This window comes from Tachypleus tridentatus, chromosome 11, assembly GCF_004210375.1.
Source record: "Tachypleus tridentatus isolate NWPU-2018 chromosome 11, ASM421037v1, whole genome shotgun sequence".
NCBI lineage: Eukaryota > Metazoa > Arthropoda > Merostomata > Xiphosura > Limulidae > Tachypleus > Tachypleus tridentatus.
This window is the reverse complement of record NC_134835.1, coordinates 82,666,355-82,684,655: the sequence shown is the minus strand read 5'-3', so window position 1 is coordinate 82,684,655 and position 18,301 is coordinate 82,666,355. Positions and strand designations below refer to the sequence as shown.

Sequence of the window (18,301 nt, the reverse complement as noted above, 5' to 3'; positions counted from 1 at the left end):
CACTAGATTATTACATTAAATCACTTATTTAAAAGGCTAAAGTTCGTGAACGTGCTGTATGAATATCTTAATTTTTTAAAGAAAACCTATCAAAAATCGTTTTAACTACTAAAGCAGCAACTAGCTGTCAATTAGAGCGTTTAATGTTAATTAATGGTGTTTTAATTAATACGGATAATTTGTGAAGATCTTATATTTCAAACATTTGATAAACATTTATATTAATTATAGTTTAACACTGTTTTTATTCTAATTTTCGAAATTTCGTATTAATGGTATCACAGCGTAAAATAAATATAAACTTAAATATAACTATTTCAGTAGAGGTCATTAAGTGATAAGTGGTGAGTTTATTATATTACAACACTAATTTTTAGCCTTCAATTATCTGCGGTGAACAGTGAAAAAAGTCTATTATGTAGCTTTATAACATATTCATGACATTTGGCATTGGAAAACTCATAGGTATGCCATCTATTGGTTAAGAAAATAATTTATTTTACAAACAATAAAAGGTAAATAGCAAGGAAACAAAAACCACATTTCTACGAAATATGTTATCCTTCCATTACAGAGCAGTTATCGATTTTGTTTTTAGTACTCAAAACTAGTATTATGATTAGGCAGCTACCACCCACCGCCAACTTTTGGGATACTCTTTTACCAACGTGTAGTAGGACTGACCGTCACATTATAACGCCCCCCACGGCTAGGAGGTCGAGCTTATTTGATGTGACGGGGATTCGAACCCGTGACCCTCGGATTACGAGTCGAGTGCCTTATCTACCTAGCCAAGCCAGGCCAAAATAATAAATACAATCGAAAAACATTCTTACAAAATGATAATTCTTCTATTTAAACTTTTTAAAAACGTGATAAAATAACTATATTTTTCTCAATTTTAGAAAGTAAGAAGTCCAAAAACATGAACGGAGTGTTATCAAAAACAGTGCTTATCACAAAAACCATGAAGCACTATAGCTGCAAGGAGAAAAATTACAAGTTTCAAGAGTGAATTTCAATAAAATTTTATTTTAGGAGAATGTTTTAATCCGTCTGGTTAGTTATGACAGTAACTAAAACTTAAGAGCTCCCATTTACTAAAGCATTTAAAATTTCTTGATAGATTTAGATCATAAAAAATATAATAGTAAAAACAACGTATATAAATACAAGTGTATAAATGTTGAAATATATTAGTAACAGTTTTATCAGATTTCTCTGATGTGTCACTTTTCAAGAACAATTTATCTCTGGTATCCCTTTTTTTATACTGTTCTAAATAGCTATCAGAAAGTATCCCGTAGAGATAATTATCAAATAGTTATAATACTAAAAAGATCTAAGCTTTCAGGTGTTTTTACAAGTTAACTTTAAATTCATTCTCTGTTTCTAATAAATTATCAAGCACTAAGTCTTAGCTCTAAATTAACGTTGATGTTCAGGGTATTTAGAAATTTTCATTGTTTGATACAATATTATTTCTATCACTTGACAGTTATATCCTGATACTATGACTTTAAACACAAGTATTTTTCATAAAAACAATAACAAGAAGAAATATAACGTGCATCAGTGCTCTATGTTCAAAGTCTTTAAGTCAATCTTTATGCCACAGATAGAAGTTTAAATTATCACTTATACAAATTCAAATAATTTTTATGATTGCAACAAACTTAAAATATTATTGATATAAAATCAGATGATAATCATGTTATAAGTTCCAAATGGTATCTGTTAGATATACAAGACTGGTCGGTTTAAAAGTTATTACCTAATTAAATTAGTGATTTAATATTTAATGCTTATTTAGTTTTCATAACAACAGTGTTAAAAGTTAATTAAATTAAAAACGATTATTATGTCAAGTTTAATTACGTAAGTGTACAAGTCGTACGTTGTGTATATAGTTTAATTGTTGTACTAGGCTTTTGTAATATAGTTGATGTCATCTTCCTCGAAGTTTCTGAGTTCTAGTTTGTGTGCTATTGTTGTTACTAGAGGACTAGATATTTATAGATTTTTTCTCTCGCGTGTCATAAATACGAACAGATGCAATAAGTTGTTAAGTTAGTGAATGTGAAAGTGTAGGTGAAGTTAGACTGCGTGATTGTCAGTTTGGCCATAACAGGCGATTTTAAAGTGAGTTTGAGTTTCACAGTTATTATTGTAACAAAAGATATAGAGGAGGATAATTTATTTTCTCAGAGGGTGTTATAAAGGGATTTAACCCGCCTGTGTAGGCTTTGACGAAAAATTAAAGTTCTTGATATAACTATGATAACTAACAGTATAAATAATTTTGTTTGTATATACGTTTGACTTATTAAGTATGTTATTTTAAAACAAGTGAATTGTGTGATATCGATGAAATTTATCGCCAACAAATCACAGACACCTACTATACTACTCTATAGAAACCTGGAAGTATTTATCACTAGTACAAGTGAAATACATATGCAAGGTTGAAATGCTGCATATATAATTACAGATATAATTTAAATAATATACAGATCCTTAAATTATTATTGATTTTAGTCTACAATGTATCTATATAAGTTAATTTCTCTCAGAACAGTATACTAATAACAAAGCAATCATTTGAACTTGGGTTATAAGAATATACAATACACAATGTTTACAAAACGAACTTCGACGTCTTAGATGATAAGAACAGTTTCATTCGTTGCATACATTATATGCATTACACAGGATGGATACCTTATATTAAAACGATTTTGAAGGATTACTGTGAAGTTACAGATCATGCAGCTACGTCCAGTCACAAGCTATTTGATTACTGTGCACATTGACGACAACCCTACAGCGTCACAGTAGTTGAAATTGTGAAAGATTCTGTCGCAAGGGTGTCATGTCTGAAAATTACACTCTTCCCTCTGCTTCCTTTCATTAGTCTATCTAATGTACGAAGAAGGTGGTTTCTCAGAGCATGTTTCAACAGTCCGATCGCAGAGAATTTCAAAAGCACTGTTCGACTACTTAAATAGTATGCATTCCAATAGAACAGTTTGAGTGGTCTCTGTACACTCCATTCACAATTCCACACAGACATACTTCATGATAATATTGCTAACTGTTGCTTACGGTACGAAAGGTGCTATATTTTTACTTACCATGCCACCATATCTGACGTACGATTTCTTAAAGGTCTCTTAAGAAATGTCCTGGGGTCCCACATGACACATCCATATCCTTTTGTTTCCCAAAACCATTAATTTAAATGAAGATCACACCTATCTGAAAAATTCTAAACAGCTGGAATTTATGATCTGAAAAAAAAAATATATATATATTATGTATCCTTTCGTAAAGCGATCAATTTACAGTTAACAATATATAAGTTTTTTGAAGTTTGATTTAAAAGTGGACAATTAAGAAACTGCGCTTTGCGAAGCTGGTTTTAAACGTCTGAAATCTGCTTACTTCTGAGCCGACGAGAAACACATTCGGACGTCGTGAAAATATTTTCACATTCTTTGAGTGTCCAACTACTGACAGTTTAATGATATCATGAGATAATTTACAACTATGGCCTGTTAACTCTTTACATACCTCTGTTGTTCAAAACGGTATTTCTGATTTTTTATCCCATTTAATGTTAAGGCATGCATCGATAATGTCTTAATGCAATAGTAATCGTGAAAAGCACTTGATATCTCAAGCTTTACTTACTAAAGTTTATTATTTAATAAAGTTCCGATAACAATAATTGATAAAACGCTTTTTAGATCCACCAAAGAATACAATTAATATTTAACAAACCTCAGCTACAGTTACGTGTACGATATATTGTTCAGGATAATATAGAAACACAAGACGAAATTGGAAAATCATTATTTAAACGTTCTATTTTAACCATATCTTAGTTCATAAATGTTATCTTTCATGAATTTCGATGAACATAAGTTTACGTGTCTTTTACTTCTTTCATCTCTTACAATTAAAATAAAGACCACTCAGCTAGAGTTTCTTCCTTCCGACTCTTACTCAAAAGAGGGGAACGGTCATCAATGATGATCGGAAATGACGAACATCATTCCTCTCACACCGACTTCACGCTCAGGAAGAAACCCAGAACTCCTCATCGTGGTTAGCGTGGGTTCGAGTTTCGTTCAGAGAACTCGACTATCATACTATAGAAATGATCCTATGAAGTATGATCTTAAACTACAATTTTGCCGTATTACATATAAGTAGCAACGACAATAAATTATTTTACTGGTGTTGTACAAGATTTCATCAACAGAAAATAAAATAGTATAAAAGTGTTTGCACCGTATTTCCTGATTTTAGATAAGCGTATTTTCTAACGCGTTTTATTTAATCAACGAAATAGACACTCTATTAGAAGACCTTATTTCACTTTTCTTTCAATTATAATTCCGTCAATGAGAATGAGTCTTATGACCGGAAGGAGAAAAGACCTTGGCACGAGTTTGCTGTTTTACGTCAACACAAGCATGGGATTAGAACTGCAGAGAGAACATAACTCGCTATTTCTGATAACATGAACAGCAGTACGAGTTCCGTATTGTGGTTATATTCAAACACATAAATAATTTGAGTCGTATATTGTGAAACGAAATGAAGGAACAAAAAACAGCAATAACGCAATTTATTGAAAATATTGTGAAAACTGGAAAAAAATAATTTTGCAAAAAATAAGAGCATAGAAGAAAACGAAACTATAATACGAAATAAGTGTAGACTAAAAATGTTATACATCTATTATAATTTCCGTCATCGAAAGTGGGCGAACGTTGTGTTTTTTGTCCACTCTGTGTGTGGTTTTGTGAGCAAGATTTCTCGAAGCTAGATTGTTTTTGAGGGAGTCAAAAATCACAAAATCCAAAGATCCCTATCTGTTAGGATGAGGACCGAGTCTTCACACTATTTGTACTCAGTCAAAAATTAGTGGATTTTTATGAAACGTGATGGAAAATATTGTTCCCTACTGTTCGGCCAAAAGTGGTCCGTGTCTCTTTCAAAAAAAAAAAAAAGTCCTATGGACACCTTTTGTCATTTGTTGAGAACCGAACGTTACGTGGCGGATAGAAGCGCTCCACTGAGCGCCCCTCTAATTTTATTTATAGACGTTCTATTATCACAGTGTATATATATATATATATATATATAAATGTAATATATTTAACGCCGTATTTATCTCTAGTGACAGTAATAAAGACTGATGTTTATTACATAAGTAACAAAGACTATGTGAATGAGAATTTACGTGTAAAATATAAACAAGATAGCTTATTTTGCTGGATGAAAGACAGTTGATACTTTGATCGTTGTATTAATTCACTATAAGCAAAAAAACAGTTTATACTTTTCAACAAAATATATTATTATGTATATTAGCCAGAACAACAAAAGTAAACATTGAATGAAATAAAAAAGCCTAGAAAATTATTGAAAATTAGTAAATACACTAATTGCAATGTGCGACTTCTTAATTTAAATAAAATTGGGATGACTGCAGTCATCCTACAATTCTCGCCGGACATTAGCGATAACTAATATTTTTGCTGTAAGAAATAACGTTTTTGCTTATCACAGATATGGGCTTGTCAGCCAATGATATCATTATTTGTGTGAATGTATATCTTACACTTCGCCTCACACATTGTTCATTTAAAACACTAAATTCGACGATGTCGTAACAAAGAAGACAAAATACGATAAAGAATAGAAAATAGAGAGAATGTAAGCAATGTAGGAAGAGAGTCCTGATATAAAGCAACAGAAACTGAATAAATCACGACTATAGTTCAAGCGATAATAAATATTACATTCAATCATAACTACACTTGAAACAGTAATAAATCTTACTATGAAACACAGTTGAAGTTTAAATTATAATAAATTCTACCACTAATCACATATACAGGTCATATAGTACAAACCACTACCATTAATCACATAAGCTCAAATCACGATAAATTATACAATCAATCACCACTGCAGTTAAGACTATCGAGAAACGAAATTAAATCTTATCATCAATCACTACATGAACTTACTTTAAAGCTTATGTCTTGATTTACATATATTAACAGCTTCGTTTCTTTTCTGCTTTCCTTCGTATTAGACAATATCTATTGTAATAGCTACGTATGTTTTGTTCCTGACATTTCACTCATTATTGAATTCTGACATCAACTCGTTTACGTACCCTAATGCTACAGATTACTGGAAGTTTATATAATTATCTAACATAGGTTGGTGTCATCAGTGTTTGGTTTATATTCAAACATTATGTCAAATGAAACCAGTCAGTTGTTTCCCGTCAGTATTGAGTTGAAAGAAAATAAAGCACTTCGTCCCACTTCATTGTTTAGAAGAATGCGTTATGAAAACACATGCTTGTGAATTTTGTCAACTTGGACGAAGCAAACGGAATGAACATTTATCGTACATTGTAGCAGCATATTGGAGGTTTGAACGTAGGTGTACGTCCTGCAGGCTGTTTCTCAAACATGCTGTAAGCTTCTAAAGTTACACTGCTGAAAAGCGGGGTTCGATACTCACGGTAGGCACAGCACAAATAGTCTCTTGTAAAGTTTAATAAAATAAGATACTCTGAATGATATTAACAGTAATTTTCAAAGCAAGTCGACACACTTTACTGTTGTATTCGCTTTGTGATGTGGAATAATCAAGAAGGAAATGAATAGCTTTAAAATTCGAAGTGGGAAGGAGACAGTAAGTTGTATCGCTAATAATTATGCATTATGAAAACAATATATATGCATATGTGTTTGCATTAGAATAGGATATTACAAAAAAAATAATTATAATTGGTTTCAATACTGACGATTATGATCTATAAACTCGCAATAATCTGTCACTAGATGTCAGGAGCGTGCACGTGTTTTCGGTTGTTGAAAATCCATTAATTTCCTGCATTTCTCTTCAATTTCTGAATTTAAAGGAGAAACAACTGTAGAAAGTAGAGTTTTAAAGAAATGCACTTATTTCACGTAATATCAATTTTATCCTTAACTGTAATGTTTTAGGAGCAAAATGCGTTTTCTAATGTGATAGACGTCAAAGCAGAAACGTTATCAATATGATACGAAACTGAAGAACAGCGATTTCGAAATGTCGGATAGTTTCAATGAAATGTACTTAACATAAATATCTTCACATGTACTAAATAAATGCACATAAAGACGCACGTGTTTGAAACGCATAATTATGTACATATAATCCATTATATATGTATATTTTTAATGTCCATAACTACGAATATAAATAATGTACCTCTTGTTGATGCTCAGGGACACCTTTACATGGAATGTAGTGAAATTGACAATATGATAAGAGCGTAAAATGGTGATTGTATTTATGAGGTACCTAAACAGTAAGTGAGATAAATAATTGAATCTCCGATCGTTCTTATTTTGTCTCTATGTCTTTCATTTATCTGTTTATTTACACACAGATAAAAGTAAGAAAGTTATGGGTGTAATTGAGCTTAAAATATAAAAAAAAAATACATAGGTTAGGACTTCCTTAACAACGACTTCAAGGGACAAAAATATATAGGTTAGGACTTCCTTAACAACGACTTCAAGGAACAAAAATATATACACTTATGTAAAAGAATTTTACTTGCTTAAAACTACAATCTACAAAGCACAACGTTTCATTTAACCACAGAAAAAAGATTTGATATAGTTAGAAATATGAACATGTGATAATTTCCAAATGTGGGCGGATCATGTATAACCTATTTTGTACTTTGGAGCTTAAATTTAAAAAAAAAAAAATGAATAGAATAACAAAAAAAAAAAATTTGAAATAAAGTTATTTTATTTTCTGGGTAACATGACTTGTATAACATTTAGAGATGCGTAAAATCATAAAATCTGGCGGAGAAGTAAAACACATCAGGTGTTACCTATACATTGAGAAAATGCAACTTTTTTTTGTTTTCTCTTAAAATTATTTTAAAGGCAAAGCAGAACATTTCATCTACAGCAAGATGTAAAAAAAACAACAGAATTCTTCTTTAGTTTTTCTATCCAGAGGAAAGGGTTTTGTTGGAAGAGAAATATGTCGGTCCAACTGGAAATGTATGGTGAGGAATTAATAGCGAAAGAAATATTGCGGATCAGTACAGATTAGCTAATAAGACAGCTGTTAGAATAGTAAAGAGCAATAATAGTCGTAGAATCAATTTCGATGTAATTCTATTCTAACGAACGTCTACTGCACGGACGCCAAAACACCAAACCTTAAATCAACTCTTTGAGTTTTCCTGTGTTTTAATTATACATTTATCTACAAGAACTGGCGCGATGAAATCCCAACGTACAATAAATAGCGTTATCTGTTTATCAATTTCTCTGGAACTGGACGAATTGTTGGCTGTTGTAAGAAACAAAACAAAATAATAAAAAAAATGATGAAGATTCATACAAATGCACTTAAGTGAGAGCTAAACTAAGGTTTTCTGAAGTATTATTTAAAAGTGGACAATTAAGAAACTGCGCTTTGCGAAGCTGGTTTTAAACGTCTGAAATCTGCTTACTTCTGAGCCGACGAGAAACACATTCGGACGTCGTGAAAATATTTTCACATTCTTTGAGTGTCCAACTACTGACAGTTTAATGATATCATGAGATAATTTACAACTATGGCCTGTTAACTCTTTACATACCTCTGTTGTTCAAAACGGTATTTCTGATTTTTTATCCCATTTAATGTTAAGGCATGCATCGATAATGTCTTAATGCAATAGTAATCGTGAAAAGCACTTGATATCTCAAGCTTTACTTACTAAAGTTTATTATTTAATAAAGTTCCGATAACAATAATTGATAAAACGCTTTTTAGATCCACCAAAGAATACAATTAATATTTAACAAACCTCAGCTACAGTTACGTGTACGATATATTGTTCAGGATAATATAGAAACACAAGACGAAATTGGAAAATCATTATTTAAACGTTCTATTTTAACCATATCTTAGTTCATAAATGTTATCTTTCATGAATTTCGATGAACATAAGTTTACGTGTCTTTTACTTCTTTCATCTCTTACAATTAAAATAAAGACCACTCAGCTAGAGTTTCTTCCTTCCGACTCTTACTCAAAAAGGGGAACGGTCATCAATGATGATCGGAAATGACGAACATCATTCCTCTCACACCGACTTCACGCTCAGGAAGAAACCCAGAACTCCTCATCGTGGTTTGCGTGGGTTCGAGTTTCGTTCAGAGAACTCGACTATCATACTATAGAAATGATCCTATGAAGTATGATCTTAAACTACAATTTTGCCGTATTACATATAAGTAGCAACGACAATAAATTATTTTACTGGTGTTGTACAAGATTTCATCAACAGAAAATAAAATAGTATAAAAGTGTTTGCACCGTATTTCCTGATTTTAGATAAGCGTATTTTCTAACGCGTTTTATTTAATCAACGAAATAGACACTCTATTAGAAGACCTTATTTCACTTTTCTTTCAATTATAATTCCGTCAATGAGAATGAGTCTTATGACCGGAAGGAGAAAAGACCTTGGCACGAGTTTGCTGTTTTACGTCAACACAAGCATGGGATTAGAACTGCAGAGAGAACATAACTCGCTATTTCTGATAACATGAACAGCAGTACGAGTTCCGTATTGTGGTTATATTCAAACACATAAATAATTTGAGTCGTATATTGTGAAACGAAATGAAGGAACAAAAACAGCAATAACGCAATTTATTGAAAATATTGTGAAAACTGGAAAAAATAATTTTGCAAAAAATAAGAGCATAGAAGAAAACGAAACTATAATACGAAATAAGTGTAGACTAAAAATGTTATACATCTATTATAATTTCCGTCATCGAAAGTGGGCGAACGTTGTGTTTTTTGTCCACTCTGTGTGTGGTTTTGTGAGCAAGATTTCTCGAAGCTAGATTGTTTTTGAGGGAGTCAAAAATCACAAAATCCAAAGATCCCTATCTGTTAGGATGAGGACCGAGTCTTCACACTATTTGTACTCAGTCAAAAATTAGTGGATTTTTATGAAACGTGATGGAAAATATTGTTCCCTACTGTTCGGCCAAAAGTGGTCCGTGTCTCTTTCAAAAAAAAAAAAAAAAAGTCCTATGGACACCTTTTGTCATTTGTTGAGAACCGAACGTTACGTGGCGGATAGAAGCGCCCCTCTAATTTTATTTATAGACGTTCTATTATCACAGTGTATATATATATATATATATATAAATGTAATATATTTAACGCCGTATTTATCTCTAGTGACAGTAATAAAGACTGATGTTTATTACATAAGTAACAAAGACTATGTGAATGAGAATTTACGTGTAAAATATAAACAAGATAGCTTATTTTGCTGGATGAAAGACAGTTGATACTTTGATCGTTGTATTAATTCACTATAAGCAAAAAAACAGTTTATACTTTTCAACAAAATATATTATTATGTATATTAGCCAGAACAACAAAAGTAAACATTGAATGAAATAAAAAAGCCTAGAAAATTATTGAAAATTAGTAAATACACTAATTGCAATGTGCGACTTCTTAATTTAAATAAAATTGGGATGACTGCAGTCATCCTACAATTCTCGCCGGACATTAGCGATAACTAATATTTTTGCTGTAAGAAATAACGTTTTTGCTTATCACAGATATGGGCTTGTCAGCCAATGATATCATTATTTGTGTGAATGTATATCTTACACTTCGCCTCACACATTGTTCATTTAAAACACTAAATTCGACGATGTCGTAACAAAGAAGACAAAATACGATAAAGAATAGAAAATAGAGAGAATGTAAGCAATGTAGGAAGAGAGTCCTGATATAAAGCAACAGAAACTGAATAAATCACGACTATAGTTCAAGCGATAATAAATATTACATTCAATCATAACTACACTTGAAACAGTAATAAATCTTACTATGAAACACAGTTGAAGTTTAAATTATAATAAATTCTACCACTAATCACATATACAGGTCATATAGTACAAACCATTACCATTAATCACATAAGCTCAAATCACGATAAATTATACAATCAATCACCACTGCAGTTAAGACTATCGAGAAACGAAATTAAATCTTATCATCAATCACTACATGAACTTACTTTAAAGCTTATGTCTTGATTTACATATATTAACAGCTTCGTTTCTTTTCTGCTTTCCTTCGTATTAGACAATATATATTGTAATAGCTACGTATGTTTTGTTCCTGACATTTCACTCATTATTGAATTCTGACATCAACTCGTTTACGTACCCTAATGCTACAGATTACTGGAAGTTTATATAATTATCTAACATAGGTTGGTGTCATCAGTGTTTGGTTTATATTCAAACATTATGTCAAATGAAACCAGTCAGTTGTTTCCCGTCAGTATTGAGTTGAAAGAAAATAAAGCACTTCGTCCCACTTCATTGTTTAGAAGAATGCGTTATGAAAACACATGCTTGTGAATTTTGTCAACTTGGACGAAGCAAACGGAATGAACATTTATCGTACATTGTAGCAGCATATTGGAGGTTTGAACGTAGGTGTACGTCCTGCAGGCTGTTTCTCAAACATGCTGTAAGCTTCTAAAGTTACACTGCTGAAAAGCGGGGTTCGATACTCACGGTAGGCACAGCACAAATAGTCTCTTGTAAAGTTTAATAAAATAAGATACTCTGAATGATATTAACAGTAATTTTCAAAGCAAGTCGACACACTTTACTGTTGTATTCGCTTTGTGATGTGGAATAATCAAGAAGGAAATGAATAGCTTTAAAATTCGAAGTGGGAAGGAGACAGTAAGTTGTATCGCTAATAATTATGCATTATGAAAACAATATATATGCATATGTGTTTGCATTAGAATAGGATATTACAAAAAAATAATTATAATTGGTTTCAATACTGACGATTATGATCTATAAACTCGCAATAATCTGTCACTAGATGTCAGGAGCGTGCACGTGTTTTCGGTTGTTGAAAATCCATTAATTTCCTGCATTTCTCTTCAATTTCTGAATTTAAAGGAGAAACAACTGTAGAAAGTAGAGTTTTAAAGAAATGCAATTATTTCACGTAATATCAATTTTATCCTTAACAGTAATGTTTTAGGAGCAAAATGCGTTTTCTAATGTGATAGACGTCAAAGCAGAAACGTTATCAATATGATACGAAACTGAAGAACAGCGATTTCGAAATGTCGGATAGTTTCAATGAAATGTACTTAACATAAATATCTTCACATGTACTAAATAAATGCACATAAAGACGCACGTGTTTGAAACGCATAATTATGTACATATAATCCATTATATATGTATATTTTTAATGTCCATAACTACGAATATAAATAATGTACCTCTTGTTGATGCTCAGGGACACCTTTAAATGGAATGTAGTGAAATTGACAATATGATAAGAGCGTAAAATGGTGATTGTATTTATGAGGTACCTAAACAGTAAGTGAGATAAATAATTGAATCTCCGATCGTTCTTATTTTGTCTCTATGTCTTTCATTTATCTGTTTATTTACACACAGATAAAAGTAAGAAAGTTATGGGTGTAATTGAGCTTAAAAATATAAAAAAAAATACATAGGTTAGGACTTCCTTAACAACGACTTCAAGGGACAAAAATATATAGGTTAGGACTTCCTTAACAACGACTTCAAGGAACAAAAATATATACACTTATGTAAAAGAATTTTACTTGCTTAAAACTACAATCTACAAAGCACAACGTTTCATTTAACCACAGAAAAAAGATTTGATATAGTTAGAAATATGAACATGTGATAATTTCCAAATGTGGGCGGATCATGTATAACCTATTTTGTACTTTGGAGCTTAAATTTAAAAAAAAAATGAATAGAATAACAAAAACAAAAAAATTTGAAATAAAGTTATTTTATTTTCTGGGTAACATGACTTGTATAACATTTAGAGATGCGTAAAATCATAAAAATCTGGCGGAGAAGTAAAACACATCAGGTGTTACCTATACATTGAGAAAATGCAACTTTTTTTTGTTTTCTCTTAAAATTATTTTAAAGGCAAAGCAGAACATTTCATCTACAGCAAGATGTAAAAAAAACAACAGAATTCTTCTTTAGTTTTTCTATCCAGAGGAAAGGGTTTTGTTGGAAGAGAAATATGTCGGTCCAACTGGAAATGTATGGTGAGGAATTAATAGCGAAAGAAATATTGCGGATCAGTACAGATTAGCTAATAAGACAGCTGTTAGAATAGTAAAGAGCAATAATAGTCGTAGAATCAATTTCGATGTAATTCTATTCTAACGAACGTCTACTGCACGGACGCCAAAAACACCAAACCTTAAATCAACTCTTTGAGTTTTCCTGTGTTTTAATTATACATTTATCTACAAGAACTGGCGCGATGAAATCCCAACGTACAATAAATAGCGTTATCTGTTTATCAATTTCTCTGGAACTGGACGAATTGTTGGCTGTTGTAAGAAACAAAACAAAATAATAAAAAAAATGATGAAGATTCATACAAATGCACTTAAGTGAGAGCTAAACTAAGGTTTTCTGAAGTATTATTTAAAGTGGACAATTAAGAAACTGCGCTTTGCGAAGCTGGTTTTAAACGTCTGAAATCTGCTTACTTCTGAGCCGACGAGAAACACATTCGGACGTCGTGAAAATATTTTCACATTCTTTGAGTGTCCAACTACTGACAGTTTAATGATATCATGAGATAATTTACAACTATGGCCTGTTAACTCTTTACATACCTCTGTTGTTCAAAACGGTATTTCTGATTTTTTATCCCATTTAATGTTAAGGCATGCATCGATAATGTCTTAATGCAATAGTAATCGTGAAAAGCACTTGATATCTCAAGCTTTACTTACTAAAGTTTATTATTTAATAAAGTTCCGATAACAATAATTGATAAAACGCTTTTTAGATCCACCAAAGAATACAATTAATATTTAACAAACCTCAGCTACAGTTACGTGTACGATATATTGTTCAGGATAATATAGAAACACAAGACGAAATTGGAAAATCATTATTTAAACGTTCTATTTTAACCATATCTTAGTTCATAAATGTTATCTTTCATGAATTTCGATGAACATAAGTTTACGTGTCTTTTACTTCTTTCATCTCTTACAATTAAAATAAAGACCACTCAGCTAGAGTTTCTTCCTTCCGACTCTTACTCAAAAGAGGGAACGGTCATCAATGATGATCGGAAATGACGAACATCATTCCTCTCACACCGACTTCACGCTCAGGAAGAAACCCAGAACTCCTCATCGTGGTTTGCGTGGGTTCGAGTTTCGTTCAGAGAACTCGACTATCATACTATAGAAATGATCCTATGAAGTATGATCTTAAACTACAATTTTGCCGTATTACATATAAGTAGCAACGACAATAAATTATTTTACTGGTGTTGTACAAGATTTCATCAACAGAAAATAAAATAGTATAAAAGTGTTTGCACCGTATTTCCTGATTTTAGATAAGCGTATTTTCTAACGCGTTTTATTTAATCAACGAAATAGACACTCTATTAGAAGACCTTATTTCACTTTTCTTTCAATTATAATTCCGTCAATGAGAATGAGTCTTATGACCGGAAGGAGAAAAGACCTTGGCACGAGTTTGCTGTTTTACGTCAACACAAGCATGGGATTAGAACTGCAGAGAGAACATAACTCGCTATTTCTGATAACATGAACAGCAGTACGAGTTCCGTATTGTGGTTATATTCAAACACATAAATAATTTGAGTCGTATATTGTGAAACGAAATGAAGGAACAAAAAACAGCAATAACGCAATTTATTGAAAATATTGTGAAAACTGGAAAAAATAATTTTGCAAAAAATAAGAGCATAGAAGAAAACGAAACTATAATACGAAATAAGTGTAGACTAAAAATGTTATACATCTATTATAATTTCCGTCATCGAAAATGGGCGAACGTTGTGTTTTTTGTCCACTCTGTGTGTGGTTTTGTGAGCAAGATTTCTCGAAGCTAGATTGTTTTGAGGGAGTCAAAATCACAAAATCCAAAGATCCCTATCTGTTAGGATGAGGACCGAGTCTTCACACTATTTGTACTCAGTCAAAATTAGTGGATTTTATGAAACGTGATGGAAAATATTGTTCCCTACTGTTCGGCCAAAAGTGGTCCGTGTCTCTTTAAAAAAAAAAAAAAAGTCCTATGGACACCTTTTGTCATTTGTTGAGAACCGAACGTTACGTGGCGGATAGAAGCGCTCCACTGAGCGCCCCTCTAATTTTATTTATAGACGTTCTATTATCACAGTGTATATATATATATATATATATAAATGTAATATATTTAACGCCGTATTTATCTCTAGTGACAGTAATAAAGACTGATGTTTATTACATAAGTAACAAAGACTATGTGAATGAGAATTTACGTGTAAAATATAAACAAGATAGCTTATTTTGCTGGATGAAAGACAGTTGATACTTTGATCGTTGTATTAATTCACTATAAGCAAAAAAACAGTTTATACTTTTCAACAAAATATATTATTATGTATATTAGCCAGAACAACAAAAGTAAACATTGAATGAAATAAAAAAGCCTAGAAAATTATTGAAAATTAGTAAATACACTAATTGCAATGTGCGACTTCTTAATTTAAATAAAATTGGGATGACTGCAGTCATCCTACAATTCTCGCCGGACATTAGCGATAGCTAATATTTTGCTGTAAGAAATAACGTTTTTGCTTATCACAGATATGGGCTTGTCAGCCAATGATATCATTATTTGTGTGAATGTATATCTTACACTTCGCCTCACACATTGTTCATTTAAAACACTAAATTCGACGATGTCGTAACAAAGAAGACAAAATACGATAAAGAATAGAAAATAGAGAGAATGTAAGCAATGTAGGAAGAGAGTCCTGATATAAAGCAACAGAAACTGAATAAATCACGACTATAGTTCAAGCGATAATAAATATTACATTCAATCATAACTACACTTGAAACAGTAATAAATCTTACTATGAAACACAGTTGAAGTTTAAATTATAATAAATTCTACCACTAATCACATATACAGGTCATATAGTACAAACCACTACCATTAATCACATAAGCTCAAATCACGATAAATTATACAATCAATCACCACTGCAGTTAAGACTATCGAGAAACGAAATTAAATCTTATCATCAATCACTACATGAACTTACTTTAAAGCTTATGTCTTGATTTACATATATTAACAGCTTCGTTTCTTTTCTGCTTTCCTTCGTATTAGACAATATCTATTGTAATAGCTACGTATGTTTTGTTCCTGACATTTCACTCATTATTGAATTCTGACATCAACTCGTTTACGTACCCTAATGCTACAGATTACTGGAAGTTTATATAATTATCTAACATAGGTTGGTGTCATCAGTGTTTGGTTTATATTCAAACATTATGTCAAATGAAACCAGTCAGTTGTTTCCCGTCAGTATTGAGTTGAAAGAAAATAAAGCACTTCGTCCCACTTCATTGTTTAGAAGAATGCGTTATGAAAGCACATGCTTGTGAATTTTGTCAACTTGGACGAAGCAAACGGAATGAACATTTATCGTACATTGTAGCAGCATATTGGAGGTTTGAACGTAGGTGTACGTCCTGCAGGCTGTTTCTCAAACATGCTGTAAGCTTCTAAAGTTACACTGCTGAAAAGCGGGGTTCGATACTCACGGTAGGCACAGCACAAATAGTCTCTTGTAAAGTTTAATAAAATAAGATACTCTGAATGATATTAACAGTAATTTTCAATGCAAGTCGACACACTTTACTGTTGTATTCGCTTTGTGATGTGGAATAATCAAGAAGGAAATGAATAGCTTTAAAATTCGAAGTGGGAAGGAGACAGTAAGTTGTATCGCTAATAATTATGCATTATGAAAACAATATATATGCATATGTGTTTGCATTAGAATAGGATATTACAAAAAAATAATTATAATTGGTTTCAATACTGACGATTATGATCTATAAACTCGCAATAATCTGTCACTAGATGTCAGGAGCGTGCACGTGTTTTCGGTTGTTGAAAATCCATTAATTTCCTGCATTTCTCTTCAATTTCTGAATTTAAAGGAGAAACAACTGTAGAAAGTAGAGTTTTAAAGAAATGCAATTATTTCACGTAATATCAATTTTATCCTTAACTGTAATGTTTTAGGAGCAAAATGCGTTTTCTAATGTGATAGACGTCAAAGCAGAAACGTTATCAATATGATACGAAACTGAAGAACAGCGATTTCGAAATGTCGGATAGTTTCAATGAAATGTACTTAACATAAATATCTTCACATGTACTAAATAAATGCACATACAGACGCACGTGTTTGAAACGCATAATTATGTACATATAATCCATTATATATGTATATTTTTAATGTCCATAACTACGAATATAAATAATGTACCTCTTGTTGATGCTCAGGGACACCTTTAAATGGAATGTAGTGAAATTGACAATATGATAAGAGCGTAAAATGGTGATTGTATTTATGAGGTACCTAAACAGTAAGTGAGATAAATAATTGAATCTCCGATCGTTCTTATTTTGTCTCTATGTCTTTCATTTATCTGTTTATTTACACACAGATAAAAGTAAGAAAGTTATGGGTGTAATTGAGCTTAAAAATATAAAAAAAAATACATAGGTTAGGACTTCCTTAACAACGACTTCAAGGGACAAAAATATATAGGTTAGGACTTCCTTAACAACGACTTCAAGGAACAAAATATATACACTTATGTAAAAGAATTTTACTTGCTTAAAACTACAATCTACAAAGCACAACGTTTCATTTAACCACAGAAAAAGATTTGATATAGTTAGAAATATGGACATGTGATAATTTCCAAATGTGGGCGGATCATGTATAACCTATTTTGTACTTTGGAGCTTAAATTTTAAAAAAAAAATGAATAGAATAACAAAAAAAAAAAAAATTTGAAATAAAGTTATTTTATTTTCTGGGTAACATGACTTGTATAACATTTAGAGATGCGTAAAATCATAAAATCTGGCGGAGAAGTAAAACACATCAGGTGTTACCTATACATTGAGAAAATGCAACTTTTTTTTGTTTTCTCTTAAAATTATTTTAAAGGCAAAGCAGAACATTTCATCTACAGCAAGATGTAAAAAAACAACAGAATTCTTCTTTAGTTTTTCTATCCAGAGGAAAGGGTTTTGTTGGAAGAGAAATATGTCGG

At 31.5% G+C, this 18,301-nt stretch overlaps 3 non-coding genes across 3 annotated transcripts; all 3 read right to left on the bottom strand.

Moving 5' to 3' along the window:
- Positions 1 to 3,972: 3,972 nt before the first annotated feature.
- On the bottom strand, positions 3,973 to 4,185 carry LOC143232937 (small nucleolar RNA U3). The gene has a single exon (XR_013017896.1). It is a non-coding gene; the product is annotated as a small nucleolar RNA U3 (small nucleolar RNA).
- A 4,906-nt stretch (positions 4,186 to 9,091) lies between these two features.
- On the bottom strand, positions 9,092 to 9,303 carry LOC143232939 (small nucleolar RNA U3). Its single transcript, XR_013017898.1, has one exon. It is a non-coding gene; the product is annotated as a small nucleolar RNA U3 (small nucleolar RNA).
- A 4,891-nt stretch (positions 9,304 to 14,194) lies between these two features.
- LOC143232938 (small nucleolar RNA U3) lies at positions 14,195 to 14,406 on the bottom strand. Its single transcript, XR_013017897.1, has one exon. It is a non-coding gene; the product is annotated as a small nucleolar RNA U3 (small nucleolar RNA).
- Positions 14,407 to 18,301: the final 3,895 nt, after the last annotated feature.